Source organism: Heterocephalus glaber, unplaced genomic scaffold, assembly GCF_053883595.1.
Source record: "Heterocephalus glaber isolate CG9 unplaced genomic scaffold, H.glaber_assembly_v1.0 deba00001481, whole genome shotgun sequence".
NCBI lineage: Eukaryota > Metazoa > Chordata > Mammalia > Rodentia > Bathyergidae > Heterocephalus > Heterocephalus glaber.
Window position 1 is genome coordinate 28,209,950 of NW_028258317.1, and position 13,814 is coordinate 28,223,763.

The window sequence follows — 13,814 nt, forward strand, 5'->3', positions numbered from 1 at the left end:
AAATGTTAATGATAGATGGACTCAGCAAAGCCACAAGCAGAACAAAAGAAATGAAATGGAAAAATACTCATGCTGCAGTGTTTTATATACATCGTCATTTTAAGGGAGATATAATAGTCATGCTATTCTTGCTTATGAAGGGGATTTTTGATTTCAGATAGTACAGTGGCATGATATGAAATGCCACCAGTCCTTTTTTCCAATCATTCTTTAGTCATTAGGAAATATTCACTTCTGTTCAGAATCTTGAGCTCGGCAGTAAGAATCTTCAGAGTAAGATGGAAGAGGGGGAAGTAAGGAATAAATAAAACAAAGTCAAATGGATTAATAAAGACTAAAAGTGAAGGATGAATGATTTTTAAAAGCACAGAAAGATTGAAATTTTTTTTAAATCAACTCATCAGTTACTTGCTAATCAATTACTATGTGACAGATACCACACAGGATATTAGAGACAACAGGTTAGGGGAGAAATCCACAGTTTTTGGCCTATGGATCTCAAAATTTGGTAGTAAAAAAGATAATCATTAAATAACCAAACAAAAAAAGTAAATTCGAAATGCTCTTCTGTCATGAAGAAGAGATGCATGGCACTGTGATTGCATATAAGAGAGACTATAAAAAGGTCAGAAAATCTCTGAATAATTGAAAATGAAACTGAAATAAAATGGAGAAAAGTTTGAAGATATTTGTCAAAGCCCTCCCCTCTCAGCTGTGGGACTGGTACACTTAAAGGCCTTGTGATGTGAAGAATGGCAAGAGGCAAGAACCAAAAGAGGCTGAAGAAGGGTGCTGGGGCTGGAACAGAGAGAACTTATCTGAGCATGGTGTTCCCAGTGAGGATGAGGCAGAGGACAAGCCATGCAAGCTTTTCCATCTTCATCTCACAATAGCAGCCACTGAGATTCTTAAGGAGAAATGTGGCTTGATTTCCCTTACATAGAAGACTCCTCATTCACCACTGGGCCAACCCCAAGGTACACTCTCATTTCTTCACTCACCTCACTCCTCCATCAGCCACACAGCATCCTGGATATTCTTTCAGCAGGCCAAATTCATTCTTAACACACGGCCTTTACACTTGCTATTCCCCTTGCCTAGAACCCTTTTTCCCCAAATCCAAATGTTTCACCCCCTTACTTCATCTCAGGTTTCTGCTCAAGAATCTTCTCATTCACACCTTTCCTAAAAACCCAAATTTAAGGTCCAGATTATCCCTACTCTTCTTTATCCTCTTAACCTGCTTTATACAGTTTCACTATGTGTTTATTAACCTTATAAACACATGTTTCATAATCACATGTGCATACACATATGCATGGGAGTGGGAGAGAGAAAAAGATATAGAACTAGGGTTCATGGATGGCAAGGATTTTATTGCTAAACTATGCCTAGTACATGGTAATGCTCAGTAAGTATTACTAAATGATTTATATAAAGAATGAATGCTGGGAGTCTTACTCACCCATAAAGAAAGGTAAACTAGAGGCATTTATAGCTAAATGGATGCACCTTGAGCTCATACGCTTAAGTGAAATAAATAGGACACACATGTGTAAATACCAAATTATTTCTCTGGTGTGAGAAACTTAAAGTGTAAATGAGAACCAAAATATATAATAGAAATCATGAAATAGAAAGAAAATGTTCAAAGGGGAAGGGAAACTAGGGAGGGGGGTGGCGGAAAAGAGAGAAGGGAAAGAAAAACTGAGACAAGAAGGAGAAAATGGAAACGAAGCTTTTGTAAATAGGGAGGGATGGAGGGGTTGAAGGGAGGGAAAGGGAGTGGGGAAAAAATAAGAACCAAGATACATCATGTACAGGTACAAATTCCCTATGATGAATGTGATCATAATGTATACCTAAAATGTAACAATATACTTAATAAATAAAAACAAAATAATGAATGCTGGCTGTCACTTAGACTATAAGCATAAAAAAGGCCCGTATTCTGACCTGGAAATTTTATTATACACATTCTCTCTCCAACTTTATCCAAAAGAAAAAAGTTTCAAATTTATAAAGAATTATCAGTTAGAACTCTCTATGCACCTTTCCTAGTAGCATCAGAACACAATGTACACATGGGCAAACATAGGTATATAAGATTTATTTACATCAGACAAGTTAAAGAGAAAATATTTGCAGCTCCACATGTATAACTGGTAGTCTTTAGGATATATTTGAAAAGAATAAGCACCGGTGTTCTAATTTAAAAGGACACAAATACGTGAGAACAAAGAATTCTTGTATCAAGGGGTATCTAAAATGGGGAAACCTCAAATCCATATGTAAAATCCTAATGTCACTAAAAGCCATCATGAGTTACTGCAAAGAATCAGGGCAATTAAATAGCATGATTTCTTATTAAGTATATATTTATTTACTGAGACTTTATTGCATACACATATTAATATACAAAGCATCATTATAGATGTGGCAGCAAATTCAAGCCATACTGCTAGACACATGATATCATTGACCAAGGGAGAAAATTTTTGAGTCTTGTTTTATTTTGTTGGGGTTCTTTTGCCTTGAGATTTCATTGATTTAGTTTTTAATACATTTTATTTTATTTTATCCCATTCTCTACCTCAAGCCCCCTCCCGTCCTATGTACAAAAGCTTTGTTTCCATTTTTTCCTTCTATGATTCTTGTTTTGAAAAGGCAGTTACACACAAACAAAACAAAAAAAAAAGTGTGCGGTATGTGTTATGTGTTAGAAAAATAGATTTTCATGGAGGCTGGAATAAGAAGGAGATAGAAAATTAATCTCTTCTCAAAATTAAAACGCACTGCTCTAATCAACTAAAGAATATTTAATAAATAAATATATCAGTATTTTTCTTTGTAAAGCCCATAAAACAGAACCAGCACTTTGTGCAAAGGAAACTCTAAAAATGTATTTCTGAGTGACAGAGACAGAGGGAAAGAATCAAAGAGTAAGAGGAAGTCATCTAGTCATAGTTGAAGTTTGCGAAGTAATGGACAACTTGCTCTTCTGGGCTATCACAGAATGAGCTCTAAGGGGCTTACTGCAAGGGACCTGTTAAGAGGCACGATAATGACCTCACTCTGTGCTGTTATACGGGATTGTTAAATACTCCTGCCTGAAAGTCTCATGTTGTCATTCTTCAAGTTAAAATATTGATCTCCGTTAAAATGTAAGTATTGTAACAAAGAGTTAAATTCCTTGCTCTAAGAGCAATCAATGTACCACCAACAGTAAGATCACCTGAGAAACAACATAGAAATGCAGAATCTCAGGCCACACTCAGACTTGCTACTCCGAGCCTGCATTTTAGATTTCTTTTTATTTTTTGGTACCAGGGATTGAACTCGGGTCCTTGTGCTTGCGCAGCAGGCGGCAAAACCACTGAGCTAAATCCCCGGCCCAAGGGCCTGCATTTTAATAAGTGACTGAAGGTGCATATTAAAGTTTGAGACACTTTGGTCTATTATATAGTCTCCTGGAAGCTAACTGATTAAACGATTGTTTGTCTATAACATCTTATAATATTTTCACACTCTCCTGAGATGAGTGCTGAATTCCACAATGACTTTTTTAAAAACTGAGTAGTGTTTATGGATGAAAAATGACAGCAAAGTTATGAATCTTGGGATAGAGTCAAAATGCTAAGTTTGAAATCAAACAATAATCAAGGTGTCTAAAGAACCAAGGCCTGAAAGTAAAGGTGAACTCACGCACATAGGAACAGAAGAAATGAGAAAGGAGGGAAGGAGACAGAATGAAACAGAAGTGGGAGACTATTACTTTATTATTTTCTTTATGAAAAATATCTTTATCCAGAGTTTTATCAAATTTACCATCAGATTTGCATTGGGGTGCATTTTATAATTAATTAAAAGTTCCCTAATTTTCCCACAGGTTGTAGAGAAGGTGAGCAAAGCATAAATAACACTGGTATAGGGTTAAGACACTAAAACTCAGTACTCTTGGGCTGGGGATTTAGCTCAGTGGTTCCACTACCTGCCTCACAAGGACAAGGTGCTGAGTTCAATCCCCAGTACGAAAAATAAAACTCAGTACTTTAAACAAAGCATTTACCGTTTTGTATAGAGAAGGTTTGCAACACAAGCTTTCTACAATGGTTTGCAGTTACATCATTCCATGATTCAAAGTGGCAACTTACCAAGGTGCATGCAGCAAATCGTGTTAGAAACCACACTGCTAACTAAACAGTGCATTTAATGGCCACTAAAAAACCTTTTCTTTTTCAAAAAAGGAATATTAGAAAAAACAGTCCTAAAATTACTGTGGAACCAGAATAGCAAAAGAAAACCTGGGAAATAAAAGCAAATCAGGAGGCATTACAATCCCAAATTTATGGTATATAACAATGCCACAGCATTAGAAACAGCATGGTATTGGCACAGAAGCAGACACATGGATCAGTGGAACAGGACCGAGGATGCAAAATCAACTCCAGGCATGTTTACCTATCTGATCTTTGACAAAGGGACCAAAAACATACACTAGAGGAAAGAACCTCTTCAGTAAATGGTGCTGGGAAAACGGGCTATCTAAATGAAGACCAAATTGAAGCCCATGTATCTCACCATGTACTAAATTAAAATCAAAATGGATAAAAGCTCTAAATGTTATAGTATAAACACTTAAGCTACTGGGAGATAAAATAGGGAAAATTCTTGAAGACATAGGCATAGGCATGGGCAAAGATATTCTGACCAGAACCCAATTACACAAGAAATAACATTAATATCAGCAAATGGTATCATAACAAATTAAAAAGATTCTGCGCAACAAAGAAACAATCAGAAAAGTGAAGACATAACAGAAAAAATATTAGAACTATTCTTTGGACAGAGGACTAGTATCTAGAATATATAAAGAACTAAAAAAAATTAGAACCCCTTCCAAAATAAAGGGCTCAACTAAAAAATTCACAACTGAAATGGACACTTTACAGAAGAATTATAGTCAATAAATACATGAAAAAATGTTCAACATCTCTGGCCATTAGAGAATTGAAAATTAAAACAGCACTAAGATTCCATCTTACTCAAGAAAGAATGGCTAGCATCAAGAAATCAAATAATAGCAAATGCTGGCAAGGCCATGGGGAAGAAAGAACCCTTCTATATTGTTGTTGGGAATGTAAACTAGTACAATCGCTATGGAAATCAGTATGGATATTTCTCAAAAAAACTGAAAGTAGAAATTTCATTTGACCCAGGTATTCCCCATCTAGGTATATTCTGAAAGAGTTAAAGGCATCATATTACAATAATACATGCATATCCATGTTGATAGCAGCACAACTCATAATAGTTAAATCTTGGAAGCAACCTATATGTCCATTAACAAATGAATGAATAAAGAAAATGCAATATTTATACACAATGTAGTACTACTCTGTCATAAAGAAGAATAAACTTGAGTCATTTTTAGGAAAATGGATGCCCCTTGAGACCATAATATTAAGTGAAATAAATCAGACACACAAGCTTAAATATCACATACCTCTATTATGAGAAACCCAAATTACAAATAAAGAGCAAAATAAAAGATAGATAATAAGAAATAGGGACCTAGATCTTTTACAAATGTGAAAGAACCAAGATATAGAGGGTGGTGGGATGAAGGCGAGGGAGATGAAAAAAAGATTAAGATGTGTTACATACATGTACCAACTCCTCACAAAGAATGGAATCATTATGATTAATAAAATAATAAAAATTGGGAGAAAAAAGAAAGCAATGTGACTATGTACCTTACGGAGATTCCTGTTCATAGAAAGGCTGCTCCTAAATGTTGCAGTCTCTTCTCATCCTATCTGCTCCTCTCTCCTCTCCTTCAAAGCACTACCCTGCTTATCAGCAGAAATTTTCTCAGAGCAGAATCTGGGTGAAAGAATGGCATTAATTTCTTTACATAAAGGATATATATATTAACCTGAAAGAAGTCTTTTATCCAGAAACTGTAAGAAGAAATTCATAGAAGAGGCTTGGTTTGTGAGTGCAGTGGGATAACAGCCCATGAAAAAATTTATATAATACATATGTATCCTCCAAGAAGTACCCCTAAAAACTATAACTACTTTACTGAGAAGCAGTGAAAACTTCAAGTATTGAATTTTTAGTTTTCATTATATAATGCCTTTTAGAAGTGTGATTGTTTTCCAAAAGTTCTGTAAAGATTTGGGGTTTTGAGATTTTTGAGATTTTTGTGCATTATTTTAAAAGTTAACTTCATGATTTATAGGGGAAGGATTACTAAAAATTGTCTAAATTATTTTCAACACTGGTACAAAAAGAGAGGATTGCACGTGGAGGGAAGGTGCCCACATTAGATCTGAATTTGTTGAATGGAGACACTTTTTCAAATGAGTGATGTCTTTGGTTATACTTTCAGTGGACACAGAGATTAATCAAACCCAAGTAAAACCAGTCTCTGCCTTTTCTGCAAGTATCTGCCCACACTAGGAGGCATGAATGAAAAAATGTTGGATCATAGGCTAACCCACAAGAATTCTCCCTGGAGGGTTGATCACAGTTTCTCTCCATAGAATGGTAGTCCTACTCTAAGGTCTAAAGTTCCCAACTGTGACTTCTGAACATTTCTGCTGTCTTGCCAATAGACAGTCTGGAGAAAATCTGCTTGAGTAATTGTCCCATTCCATTCTTTCCACATTTCTATCTTTTGTCAAGGTATTTATTAAAATAGCTATAGATCATTCCACTTTTGTCCATGTATCATTTGCAGAAGCACAAATCCCCTGATCGCATATTTGCCTTTGATGAACCAACCATGTTATTCCATAAGCTATGCTCTCTTTCTTTCTCTTTGCTGCTCAGCCCAATTCTACAGCAGCAAACAGCTGGGAGGAGCAGGACCTGTTGATCTGACCACAAGTCAGAGTCAGTAACTTTGAATTCAAATTCCAACTTCACACCTTTGTTCTGAAAATATGAGGTTGCCCTATAAAAGCACTCACTGTGGCATTCAAATATGTCAGGAAGCTATTGTGCTGATGGGCTAACACAAAGAAACCTTTCTTGCAGCTGTGCTTATGGCATTTTTCAATAGTCTCCTAATGGGGTTTGGTTTGCCACAAAAATACATACTAAGAGGCAACTGAGCGAGTGGCCCAGCTTGCTCTTAAGTCAGAGTGGCTTCAGTCTAGAAGGCAGCAAAAGGAAGATTTGAGTAGGCAGCAAAAAGAAGATTTCAAGGTCAATTCCCTTAACTTTCAAACCTGTGATTTTGTGTTAGAAGATCAGGCTGTCAGCTTTCCTGTGTCGACTATTCTCTCTGGGAAAGTTAATGTCACTTCTAAGCTTACTAATGGCCCCAAAGTTAGGAATGTACTGTAAACATCCTGGATGTAATGAATAAGTCAAAATAAATAAGGATGATAAATGTAAACTGTGCCTGAAATTCTTCAATGCTAATATTGGTTACAAAAGAAAAAGAAAACATAATCTAAAACTGTACCCATGAAGGGCCAAGGTTGTGTATGAAAAAGAAAGCAATCACATGGTATGAAATTGAACATACCATTTTCTACTATGAAACTAAAATTTTCCAGCGCAGCATTTAACAACATATAACCCAACACAAATCTTCAGAAAGTGACTGACTTAAATACTTAATGAAATTTGCAAAATCAATATGAAATGTCAGCATTCTCTTCTATAAAATGAATACAGCATCATGTTACTCATATCACAAGATCATGATGGGTTTAAATGTGATTTTTATATTAAAGAGATTGCATGAATCATAACTTACTATAGAATCATTATATTTGGCCACTGGGCTTGAAAATTTGTCAAAACACATTTGTTCTGTTCTAAGTGAATTTTGCTTTTCCTCTTAGTATAAAATCTAGTGAATTTGATCATGAACTTTGTTTTTCTCTAGTGCAATGCTTTTCAATCTGGCTGCACATGTAAACCCTTATGGAGATTTAATAAATCTCCAAATACTAGTCTTATTTCTAAGGTCTAAATACTACTTATGTCCTCACAAAATTCATAACCACCAATTGATGGAATGATAAGGCTAAATCTTTGGGAGGTGATTTGGTCATAGAACCAAATGAATGAATGAGATTAAGCCCTTTAACAGAGGCCCTGGAGAATGCCTCACTTCTACCATGTGAGGACACAGTGGGAAGGCACAGAGTGGCCTCTCACTGCATATCACATTTACTGGCACCTGGATCTTGGACTTCCTAACCTTCATAACTGTGAGAAATGAATCTCTGTTGTTCATAAGTCACCTATCTTTGGTATTTTGCTATAGCAGTCTAAACAAACTAAGATACCCATTCTAGACCAAGACCTAAAGGAGGAAGTGAGAAATTACAGTCTTCAATAAGTTCTTTTAATGTGCATTTAGGATCAAAACCCACTGGTGTAGTGCAAATGTACTTACATAGTAAACAGGTAAGCCAAAAGGGATACATGCTCCATACCACATATCACAATGGAAACATCTACCTCACCATCGAACTTCTTTCAGGTATAGTTTTCCACTAAATTTCTAATTATATTTCAAATAATACAGTTTGGAGACCAAAGAATTACTAAAAAGAGAAAAATTTTCACAATTTCAACAAATTGGAAAAATCAATATGTTAATGAAAATTCAACATGTTGTAATTATTTTAAATAGAAATACAAGAAGTAAATGAGTTGTAAGATGTATCTTTATCAAAACAAAGTCTTGCAAGTTCACCCAATGCCTCTTTCACTTACTGTGCAGAATCCCCATAGAAGTCCTTCAGAGATTTCTTTTAATGAATATTTGTGTAATTAACTAGTAGTTGTATCAGTACATCGTATGTATAAAAGATACTAATACATTTTTGTTAATGATTAGATTACTGTGACTCAGTACGGGACAAATACAATATTTATAGCAGCCATTGTGTACACTAATTCTTCTCAGTTAGTTTGCCATGTTTTCTTCCACCTATAGACTAAACAGCACACTTTCACTTCTGTTCTTCTTCTCTCCTCCTCCTCCTCTCTCTCTCTCTCTTTCTCTCTCTCTCTACACACACACACACACACACACACACCAAGAACTCTTTGCAAAGTTAGGTGTATCAGCAGTTCAACTCACTAACCATCACAGTCTGGAAACAGTCTTTCTTTCTGTGTGTGAGATTACCTATTGGCTGGGGAATGAGAACTGACATCTTCATCATTACTGAGTCTTGAGCGTCATACAGAACCTATCTATAACCTATACTATAACTATATAAATTATAACTAAAGAACCTGACTACAACCTATGGCTAAATGTATTAGATAGCCTCCAAATTAGATCATCTTCCTCACCCTTCTACACATTGCCCAATAACCCAGGGTGTGCCAAAATGGTTAACTACCCTGTACCTAAGGAAAAGAATCCTCGATCATTAGTGCTTTTTAATTTCTGAGGTGTAAATACTCCTATTCTGGAAGATTTTAGGCTTATCAACATAAATATCATGGAACAAAGAGGAACAAAAGTGATGTGTATAATAATTTCTGAAGAAATTGTGTAAGCCAGCTGCAGCCTTACTCTGCCAGAAGCTCGTAGTAATCAAAATATCTTTACACCTGTGCCTACCCAAATTACAAATACACAACTATTAAAATGAACATATAAAACTCTAGAAAATATGAAAAGACAAGCCTACAAAACCTCTGGGTAGCATAGTCAATGTACACGATCATCCTCTCAATGAGCATTTATCATCTACTAGGTAGAAGGCGATAATGATATGGAAAAAATGAAAGTAGAAAATAAGCACACAGGGTCTCAATTTTAAACAGTGCAGTCAGAGTCTAAGAAAATGAGGAAAGAATTGTCCATGGGAAACCAACAGCAAGTATGAAAGTCCAGAAACATAAAGACATCTGGTGGACTCAAGGCACAGGAAGGAGGCAGATGTGTTCTGAGTGGAATAAACAAGGAGGTGACATGCAAGAATGGTGAAGACAGATCATGTAGGGCTTTGCAAACATTTTGCAGGGAGATGAGACCCAGTGGAGGGTTTTGAGCAGAGAAGTAACATAGCCCTACATATACTTTAACAGAATCACTCTGGGTAATTTATGGAGAATGAAGTGTAACTGCAAATTGAATTGTGTGCAAACAGAGAGACCATGTAAGAAGGTATCACAGCAACCAAGGGAGAAAAGACAGACTGTGCCAGGGTAGAATCAGCAGAAATCCAGAGAAATGGTCCAATTTTGAATTTGTTTTGAAAATAGTCAATAGATTTGCTAATAAATAAGTTGTCAGTATAAGAGAAAAGATGGAATCAAGGATGACTTCAAAGTCTTTGGTTTGAGGAACTGCAGTGAGCCAGGTGGTGAGATGAAGAACCTTTGTTAGGAGCAGGCTGAGAAAGTCAGTCTTGTATGTCTTATGTTTAGAATGACTACTAGATGTCTAACAGAGATGTAATGTAAGTAGCGTATGTAAGAGTTTGGAGTTCTAGGGGAAATCAGGCTAAGATTAGTAGGCTAAGACTAGTGAATAGTAGTAAATAAGTGGTTTGTAAAGCCATAGTGCAATCCAAGAACTGAGCCTTGGGGAAAAATAGCACTGAAGGACAGAGGTAGGAACCAGAAAAGAACTTTTTGACTCATAGATTTCTGTGTCTATAACCTGATATAGAATGAGCCAAGTAATAAACATTAAGTACTTACATTGAGTACTTATCCAGGCACTATTCTTTGTAAAATGTAAAAGTCTTATAATCCTAAATTGCATTAACTATGAAGATAAAATTTGATAAATAAATCTTACCTTTCCTAAGGAGAAATAATTTTATTTAAGTCACCCTGGTTTCCAAATAAAGGGTATCCAAATTAAGGGAGATTCACTTTTCTCATTGTAATTTGTAAAAGAAAGAAATAAAAAAAACCTGATGTTATTTTAAACTATTATTACACTTATCTCAAATGCCAGCTACTCCCTGAAGTATGTCCTGATTATAATACTTCAGAATTCCTACACTTCACCAACTACATAAATTCTCCTGTGTTCCTATTTCACCTGTCCTCCTTCTTAACCTTACACAATTACAGGATCGGTTGGCCTACTTTTAAGTGTCTAATTTACTACAACTTCTAATAGTCATTTACAAAAGTTTTTCTCTGCCTCTCTGCACTCCATTCACTTACTTATGAATGTTCTCACCATGCATTCCATCACCAAATAAGCATGGACTAAGTACTGTCTTCAGAACATAACTTGAATTTCATTTGTATCTCTAACCTACCAGTAGGCCTTGCACATTTTAGGACACTAACAAATATTTATAGAATAAGTTTCTCAATCATTATTATTCAAATTGTCATTCTTGTCTTTTTCCTTAAGCATCTGTACCAATCTATAGGCAAAGCCCAAGTAGTAGAACAGTAAGAAAGACTGGCAGGGTAGAAAGGACTCTTAGATCACAGCTCAGAAGCAGCTGGTCTCCTAGTTTTAATACTTTTTTTTTTTTTTTGGTACTGGGGATCGAACTCGGGTCCTTGCGCTTGCGCAGCAGGCGGCAAAACCACTGAGCTAAATCCCTGGTCCTTAATACTGTTTTTTTTAGGAGAGAGAGAAAGAGTTGATGTGGGTCTCAAAGCTGTATGAACAAATGCAGCCCCACGAATAAGGTCAGAATTAAGTCTTCAGGATTCAGTGAGAAATTTCCACTGGCTGATTTGCTTCCAAGGTTAATTCATTAGAACCCATACCTCTCTTTTGGTTCCTTTTCACTCCATTCTTCCTTTTCTTTGCTCTTTTCATTCTTTCTTTTTAGATAAAATTTATCTCACAACAAAGAAAGTAAACATGCTCTGTTGTAAGTACAATTTTTAACTGTTTCATGTCTCTCACTTTCTCTCTTTCCAATGAAAATTACTTTTTCAATGAGTCTTGGGGAAATCTCAAGTTCCAATCATTAAAATTTAATATTTTATTTGCTGGAGGAATATCTTTGTGCAAAAATATCCTGTTACATGAAAAATAAAATGTGTAAGTGAATATAGCATATTGTCATTGTACTCGATGCTACAAATGATATAATAATGTCATGATAAGATTTTAATTTCTCCATGCAAAATATTGGGGTTTCTGCAACCAATAAATAGTTCATATTTCTCTTTGGAATGCATGAATATATACCCTCAAAGCAAAAATTTACAATTAAATTTGTATAAATAAAAACATGATTTTTCTTTTCTGTAGACAGTATGAGCCCCCCAAAAAATTCTATTTTGTTGGCAAATATGTGGTAAATATATTTGTTCCAAGGACTAAAAGCAAAATTTTGTTAAAGATATGCTTCATCCACTGGACAATTCATGAAAGTCTTAATTTTCTGGCTTTAGATGTAATCTACAGACAATGGAAGGAAAGAACTTGAAGGTATTTGAAATTACCTTGACCTTTAGAAATTTTACAAAAATTTACTTGGCTACCTATGAAAGAATCAAATGACAGGGCCGGGGATTTAGCTCAGTGGTTCTGCCGCCTGCCCTTCTAGTGCAAGGACCCTAGTTCGATCTCTGGTACCAAAAATAAAAGAATCAAATGACAAATTGGTAATCTTTATCTTTCCTGATCTTCACATAAGTTAATTAATGACTAACAACTATATATATATATATATATATATATATATTATAGAGAGAGAGAGAGACAGAGGAATAAATCACTTATAAATACCATTTATCACAGGTTTATTTGTATATAAATTGAAACAAAAATAGAAAGTTCCACATCCTGAAACTTTTATATATTTCTGAGAATTAGAAATAATAATGTTTACAAATATTCCATTAACAAATTTAAATCTATTGTAGACTAAAAATATATGGAATAGGTAAATGTGCTAGTAATTATACAGCTAATTTTTGTGTAACGATGACACAGGTCAAGAACAGGGCAGTGCCAGCAACCCGACAAGTCAACAAGCAGAGAATTCCGGTCATGGAAGAAGAAAAGAAGAGAGGCAGAGGATGTTTAGTCACTATTACTTAATTCAGTCCATCAGAATCAACTCCAATGATATTAAAATATAAAAGAAAATGCAAAGCTGCCTTTAAAATAAAAGCATAACTATTTGATAAAATATTAGTATACATATAAAATTAATAAGTTACAGATTTGGAACAAAAAATAACTCCTCATAATAAGTCAATTTCAAATTAGCATAATTATACTTTTGTATTATCTAGTGAAAAAAATTTCTCCAGTTCTGTGTAATAAAAGACAAATCCAACTTTCATGTTTATAAGGTGTACTCAATGCACCAGGAGAGGAAAAATCTTACACAATTCAATAATTGCAGGATCAATGGCTTACAAACTTTATTGGAATGAGAAATCATCATCAGAAATTATCTTTGGCCTGGCATGTAATTAATCTAAAATTCCAATTGCCTTTGTTGTAAGCATGTACCATTGTAACAGATAAATTGGAAGGCATCCAAACATATTTTACTGAGAAACAAGACACTAAATTCTTTCTCAAATCTTGCTCTAAACTTGTGACAACACCTTTTGTAACTTGACCTCACCTGACTCAATTCTTTTCCTTAAAATGAAGACACATTTATTTACAAAAACATTCAGACAATAATGAAGCAAATATTTATTTAAAAACTACCATGTGCCTGAAAATATTGTTTTATTTTTAATTAAGTTTATTAGTACAAGTTAGATATACATAATGATCACATTAATCATATGGAATTTGTACCTATATGTGATATATATTAATTCTTATTTTTTTCATTTCCCTATCCCTCCCTTCAACCTTTCTTCCT